The sequence below is a fragment of the Astatotilapia calliptera genome, chromosome 23 (genome assembly GCF_964374335.1).
Source record: "Astatotilapia calliptera chromosome 23, fAstCal68.1, whole genome shotgun sequence".
Classification (NCBI taxonomy): domain Eukaryota; kingdom Metazoa; phylum Chordata; class Actinopteri; order Cichliformes; family Cichlidae; genus Astatotilapia; species Astatotilapia calliptera.
The window spans coordinates 10,145,876-10,154,009 of record NC_137443.1 but is presented as its reverse complement, the minus strand read 5'-3'; positions in this window follow the sequence as shown (position 1 = coordinate 10,154,009).

The window sequence follows — 8,134 nt, the reverse complement described above, 5'->3', positions numbered from 1 at the left end:
ATGTTCCCTGTTCAGCTCCTGATTGCTTCTTTGGGAGAAGGTGAAGGAATAACAACCTCCTTACTGTTAATGTTAAATATTTCTATTCAAGATCCAGACTTCAGGCCAATTTTCAGAAAAATACCTGGAAAAGTTCCTCATGGTTTTGATAGACAGTAGATGAAGCTCCATTTTGAGCTGTTTCACAGATTTCAACTGGAAAACAAAACATTTAAAGAACATCATAGCTGCTCCATTTAGAGAAAAACAAGAGGTCGACAGATGGACAGGATTACAGTCTTTGGTTTGTTTCAATTTTTACTTACTTTAGTTTAGCTGGAGCAGAACCTGGCAGCTGCCCACCACAGACCTGGAGTTGCTTTTCCGCTGCGCGTGCCAGGGCATGGTGGTGCAGGGAGTGTCCGCCATGCTCGCTGAATTCACTTTGCCTTTTCTGTGTGGAGTTTGTATGTTCTCCCCGTGTTTGCATAGGTTCTCTCCGGGTACTCCAGCTTTCTCCCAACTGTCCAAAGACATGCAGTTAGTGGGGTTGGTTTCGTTTAGTTTTTACATTATACATGTTTCCCTTAAGCAGTATGGTTAGAAAGCATAGCATACATTTTCACTGCTATGCAAATGACACCCAACTTTATCTATCCATGAAGCTAGATAACACACACCAATAAGTTAGAGCAGGGGTCTCAAACTTAAATGAGCCGTGGGCCACTGCTGGCACTGTCGTCTCACTGGAGGGCCACTTTAGTGTTCAAGTAGTACAAAAAACCCCAACCAAACAAGAAAAGACCCACAAATGTTTCCTAAAATGTAGTTGTTTTTTGTTTTGTTTTTTAAATTTCAAATATTGTATAACAAGATAAACCTCTTAACTAACTGAAGCCTTTCATCGAACTGCCAAATAACAAAATTGGTTCTCTCTTTCTGGCCGGACACGTGGCAGCACTTCTGCTATCATTTTGTTCGTATTTAACCAAATAAAAAGGCAGACATAAGTGTACATATTAGTTTTTGACTCTCTCTCACTGAACTAACACAGCCAATCCCTGGCATGTTTGTACTCTCTGCTCTTATTGCCTTCATATTAAATAAGTTTTTGCTTTTTAAAGAATTATTTTAACATTGCACTCAACAACAAACAAATCCCCCCTAACAAAAAAAAGTCACTTCAAGGGCCAAACTGCATTATATATTTTCACATCAATATAAGGTCTGTAAGTAATGTGACGTGGGCAGGAAGTGGCCCGCGGGCCACCAGTTTGAGACCCCTGTCTTACAGACATAAAAAGCTGGATGACCTGCAATTTCCTGCTTCTAAATTTATATAAAGCATGTTATTGTACTCGGCCCGCTCTCTGTGGTCTCTCTGTCCTTCTTCTCCTTGCTGTTTCTCCCTGATCCTGGTTCTGTTGGAGGTTTTTTCCTGTTAAAGGGGAATTTTTCTTTCCCAAGGGTAGCAGCTGCTCACGAGTGTTGTCTGATTTCTTAGGTGTCTCTCCCAGATATTGTGCTTTACCTTACAGAATATAATGAGTGTTTTTTGAAGTGAAGTTCTATAAATAAAATTAACTAAATTTAAGAAGAGGTCAATCATCAGGTTCACCCGCTCTCAGCTGACTCAAGGTGTTAAACTGATGGTGTCATCTGATGGTTTCATCATAGCAAACAGTGAAGATGCTTCATCTTAATCACTTTGACGCTGAACCCGACTCCTTGAGTGGCATTTTAACTTTAGACCGATTTAGACCGGAGTTCTTTCTGCAGATGTTTAGACATGAGAGGCGAGACTCGGGGCAGGATCGACACATGAATCAGATGTTAATCAGTTGCAATCAGCTGATGGAGGCTGAACTCTGACAGCGTCACAGCTGCAGAGAAGATCAGAGGTGACTGGAAGCATCAGTAGCAGCTTTCAGAAAGCTGAAACGTGATATGTCTGTGTGGTGCTGAGGAAGAAGAGCTTAAGAAGAGGAGGACATTTCCGGCTGAACTTTCTGTTTCGTTTCTTGATAAAGCATTCGTGGCATTTTCAGACCTTTCAGTCTGTGAGCTTACTTTTCCTGTGGAGTCACCTGACTGCAGGCAAATCTGCACTGACCCAGCATGTCTCCTCCTGCTCCTGGGTTTGATGCTCCTGTGCAGTCGAAGCTTTGGGCAGAATGTTAAAGTGTTTGGTGACATTTAAAGAAAACAGCGTAGCAGAGAAGGCGCTAATGTGGAGATTTAGGACGTTTTTTGTGATCACATCCTGAGTCTGCAGACTGATCAAGATGAAGAGTACAGGTTACAGAAGTCTTCTTCAGTGAATGATGTCACATAGGTTGATATGTGTTACTGATTCTGATGTTTGGCAATCCATTCCAATCAAAATGCTTCAAATGTGAAAGTTAAACTGAAATAATTATGCAGACTTCAGTGATGTCAGAGTCAATTAATGACCTTTATGGAAAAGCAAAATGTTTTAGAGGTTTTCCAGTCTGGTTTGAAATCCTTACATAGCACTGAATCAGCCCTTTAAAAGGTTTTAATTACATATTATTAGCTACTGACGACTATGTTGTTCTTGTGCTTTTAGATTTGACAGCTGCGTTTGAGACACTGGATCATGCCATTTTACTATCTCGTTTGGAGCAGTGGGTGGGCATTAGGGGCACAGCACTGGAGTGGTTTAGGTCCTACTTGGCAGAACAAACTTTTTGTGTCAGTCTCTGCGACTGTCACACAGCGGAAATTTGTGTTTTTATGTTTTATCAATCTGTGTATTGGTACATAGTGTTGATTTTATTTGCATGATTTTATAGTGATATTTATACTGCATGTTTGTTTGTTGATATTTATACTGCATGGTTTTATCCTCATATTTATATTTGTGTTAATGTTGTACCATGTTCCTTTAACCCACTGTGGACTAAACAGATAATTGTAGGCACCTGTGAGGTGGGGGCGTTCCCCAAGGTGGCCTATCAGCCACCAGGTTGACCTGTTAAAGGGGATGGTGAGCGCAGAGACAAAAGGAGAGAGGAGTGACGCACGAAGGGTGAGGAGGAGAAAAAGGAACGCGTGCAACCCCGCACGTGTGTGGAACGAACTGCTGCCTGACTGTGGGGCGCTGCGAGTTGTTCGGCGATCCAGTCCTAACGGCAGGAACGGCAACAGTGGGTGGCGATGGCTGCAATGCACGACAGGGCAGGGATGCCCCTCTGCCTGCATCTGACGGTGAGACGAGGGAGGCCGTGTTCAGGTGTGGAGTGGGGCGGGACTGTACGGCGACGCGCTGTCAGGAGGAGACAGGTCTGCGATAGGAGCCCCCTCCCTGGTCTGTTGCTGACGAGTTTTACCATACTGGAAGAGAAGTTCCTCTCCTGTCTCTTTCATATAAGAACCATTCGCCCAGGTGTGGCTGGATTGTGGGATTATGGGACTATGGGAGGGTAATTTTAGCATATGGAAAACATTCATTTAGCCTTGTTTTAATATTGTATAGTTATTTCTGCCGGCAGGGTTTTTAGCGGGTTGCAACACTATTTTTATTGTATACGGGGAATTTTATCTTGTATTTGTGACTCTGGCTGTGTTTTTTTTTTTATGGAAATAAATGGTGTTTGAAGCCAGCTGAGTTTCTGTGCCCTGAGCGCTGACCCGCCCACTCCCCTTTCTGCTTGTATGTATACAGACGTGGTGGTAAAGATTTAGGTCCACCAGTTTAGCGGCTACACGACCATCTGTCGTCCTCTGTTCCTCTCTTGTGTGGTGTCCCACAGGGCTCAGTTCTAGGCCCCCTCCTCATTTCTTTGTATGTGCTCCCTCTTAGTTTTATACTGAGAAAACACGGTAATGCATTTCACTTTTATGCTGATGACTGTCAGATCTATGTCCGTTTAAAGAAATAAGGTACATTTCTGTACAGCCATTACTTCAGTGTCTGGATGACATTAAGGCTTGGATGTCTCTTAACTGTTTAAAATTCAATGACAAAAAGCCTGAGGTGATGATTTTTGGTAGCCCTACTGAGACCCCAAATCTGTATTTAGATTCCTTGGCTCAGCTGTCACAAACCTGGGGGTCAAAGTGGAGTCTGAACTGAAGCTTGACAGCCAGATTAAGGCCGTCATAAAATCAAGCTTCTTTCAGCTCAGGCAGTTGGCAAAAATAAAGCCAATTCTTTCAAGGCAGCACTTTGAGACAGTTATCCACGCCTTTGTTAGTACTCGGCTTAATTACTGTTATGCACATTATATTGGGGTCAGTGCTTCATACATTGCTCATCTACAGAGGGTGCAAAATGCTGCAGCCTGTCTTTTAACTGCCACTTGAAAGTTTGAACACATTCCCCCTATTTTAGCTTCACTTCACTGGCTGCCCATTCCTTTTTAGATTTTAAATTCTTTTATTTGCTTTTAAAGCCCTCCATGGCCTAGCTCCATCTTATCTCTGTGAGCTGCTACAGCCTTATACACCCACCCGCTCTCTCAGGTCAGCTGATCAGCTGAATGTACCCAGGACTGAGCGTAAACTTTAGCTGCTCCCAAACTGTGGAGCTTTAGAGATGAGGCAGGCCTCTTCTCTGCCTGTTTTTAAATCACTTCTGAAAACCCATATCTTCACCCTGGCCTTTGACACCCTGTGAGATGTTGGTTTTTGTTTTTATTTTATTTATTTATTTTTAGTTGATTCTATGTTTTGTTTTTTTTTTTTAAATATAGGACTGTTTTAAATTTAATTTGTATGTATTATGTGTTTTGTTTTTGTTGCTGTTTCATTTTATCTATTGTTCTTAACTTATTTAATGTACAGCACTTTGGTTCTGTACTGGCTATTTTAAAGTGCTTTATAAATAAAGTTGGATTGGCTTGAATCTGACATTTCCAGTAAAAACTGAAGAACATTGATCATCTTCACCAACATGCTGGGCTAATTTTTATTAATCAAAGTGAAATGTTAAACAGCATGATGAAAACCATTATAATCACTGATCAGGTTTCTAATATAATTGATTGTATTTATGTATTTCATGTATGGAACAAAGTAAAAGTTGCTAAATGTCTCACCCTTCATTTTAGCTTCAAGTGTTCCTGATCAGGTGCCAAAGACCAGTTTGGTTTGATAGAACCGCTGACACTCTGATCCCTTTGCAGTTAAAGTGCTAGGTGCCATCATGCGAACATCCAAAGATCTCTCAAACCCCAACAGCTGGATGCTGGATAGATTTCAATCACTAATGTTCTTCTTTACAGGCTGAGGACATCTGACTGATTGGATGGTGAAACAGGAAACAAATCCACCAATGACCGGCACAGAAAGAAGATCTGAGTCTGGATTAGATGCTGTGGAGAGATCTGAAATAGGAAAACATGCAAGAAAACTCTCAAACATCTATAACTGAGACAGGTCAACATGTTCAGCCAGATGTGTGAGGATATGCCCCTAATGCAGGAGGAGGAGGAACAGCTTCTAATGCAGTGTCTGTGAAGGGTTTCAGTCATCCAGGACATAGTCTAAGAAGCTTGAAAATAAAAGTGTCTGGACTTTTTTAAGTTTCTTGAAGACATTTCATTCGGAAGCTTGTTCAGTTCTAAAATCAAATGGTGGAGAGTCTCAGATTTTAAGCCCTAGTGGGAGGATCGTTGACCCACTATTGATTATGTGCTTCATCGCATGAGCCAAGGTGTAAAAAAGGGTGTGGCTCATTATCAGTGGAAGTTTTGGGTGAAACCATGTGTAGGTGGAAGACAAAGGACAGAGAAGTATGAAAGAGGAGTGAAAGAAGTAGGGCTGGGTATCATCACTGATTTCTATAATCTGTTCGGTTCCGATTCACAAGGTCCAGATTCAATTCAATTTTGACCCAGACAGTAGAAATATAATTCTGATCATTTATCAGTACATATCCATATAATATGTATCTATGTATAAAAACAAAGCTGACACTTGTAAGACTTTGTCAGAGGTGTGAGCATCACAGCAGATGTATTTGTGTCAAAGTAACTGAGGATAACTGAGAAACAGAAAAACATGAAGGATATTTTCCTGGCCTGGCATTTTATAGCAGAGAACCACCCTAAAAATATTCTGCAGTAGATCAAAAACTGAAGAAAATATGAATCAACATATGGAAATTACCTTACCTGCTGCTGAAGTGAAGCAGAGCAAAGTTACAGAGGTTTTATTAGAGGCACAGCTAAGCAATCACTTGTAAAAGGTTCAATTTCTGAGGCTTTTATGTCAGAAGTTGACAGCACTGAACACAACAGTAGACTGGTGCGTAATTAAGCAGTGAATAATGCAGAAAACTGAGATTTTTGATGGTAAACTGGTCTCTGAGTACACTGAGAGAGAGAGAGAGCTGTACAGGAACTGTGATTTTATTGTGGTGGAAGCAAAACAGCCAAAGTAAGAGGGAATTAATGACGATGTTTATCAAACGTGAAGGGTAGTTTTGATCTTCTTTTGCTGCTGGTTCGGTGAATTTTGGCCAGAGTGGCATCTATGAGATGTCTGCGTACGTGCCGTTGGGTGAACGATCCGCACTTTGTGTTTACATCTTTGTAAGCTTTCACCGTAGATTCTGGTGTTTATGGCAAAAATACATTTATATTAAAAAAATTGATTCAGGATTCAATGAATTGATATCGCGTTATTTAAGCTAAAATAGATTTGAATCGGAAAATCGATTTTTTAAAACCCAGCCCTAAAAAAAGAAGCTATCTATATCCACTGTCAACAACCATCTTTGAACAGAGGGCGGGGCTTATGACACCAACTGTCAGCCATATACAATCCAGTTTTGAGATCCTTCCCAGGCACGTTAACACCCACTCACATATTGTGTCAGTTGATCTTAATAGGTCACATGATAGGGTGAGGCAAGGTCTCACAACTCTCAGATTAAATGTCTTCATCCTCCTTCTACTGCAGTGTTTACACACAGGAACATCACATCATTATACCTGTCAAATAAATGAAAAATAAATAAATAAATGTTTGTAAAATGATTTTACCTCGTCTGTGCACACCAAGGCAGTCACACTTGTTTCCTCAGATCCTCTAAAAAAAGGCACAACACGGCAGGAAGTGATAAAAGAAAAAATTACTGCAGGATTTCAGATTTTCTCAGCCTTCATCTTAGCAGCTGTCAAACAATTTCCAACCAATCGGAGGTGTCGACTGCAGACATTCAGTGTTTGGTTTTAATATGATTTTGTGATGATCTGAAGTTTAAAGTGAGCTTGAGAAAAAATAATCAGGTTGCTGAATATTTGAACCTGATATTTGATCATTTTTCATCATTTGTTTGTGGCTCACACGAACTTCTGTCTACAAAAACACACTCTTAATCTCCGACTTTAATCCAGTTTTCAATTTTTATAATGTGTTTTTTCCCCTCATGTTAGTTTATATTTATAGTTTGACATCTGGGCTCTTTTTATGTGAACACCTGTCACTGCTGGTTTAAATAAAGGTTGAAAGGCTCAAATGCAGCGTGCCAGTTTAACTATGAACACAAATGAAATGTTTGAATACAGTTTGTTGATATTCAAATCTTCACTTTAAAAAAGAGAGTAGTAAAAACATGAGATTATAAAACAAGTTAAACTGTGTCACATCTTCAAACACCTGATTACAGGAAGGAAAACACGCCTGTCTCCTACTGAAAACACAAAAACATTTACTTTCTGGGGTTTCCTTGTCTGGACGATTGTGTTTTTGTGTGTTGATGTGTGTACAAAGTAATTCACCTGGAAAAGCTGCTGCACACCTTTGTACAGATGTGGACAAAGTGGAACCTGAAATTTAATTCTTCTCTGGTTTTCAGGACCTGGACCCTGATCCAGGAAGCTGGATCAGCTAAAACTGAGTTTCTTAAGCCTGACTCTCCATCTTTGTAACGGAGAGCTCTGGAAATGTAATCTGATTACATTTACTGCAGATTCCCCATTTACATCCCTGTGATCAGTCATTTATCAGGCTGATCAGTGAATGATTATTGGTCACTATGATGGACAAATGTTGGATCTTCGTGTGAATATCTCAGTAAAAATGGATAGCTGAAATGACTTTCTAAACCAGACGAGTTTAACGAAGCAGCTGCTGAAAGTAACAAGTGTAATCTAAAGGTAATCTGATTACATTTCGTGTTCAC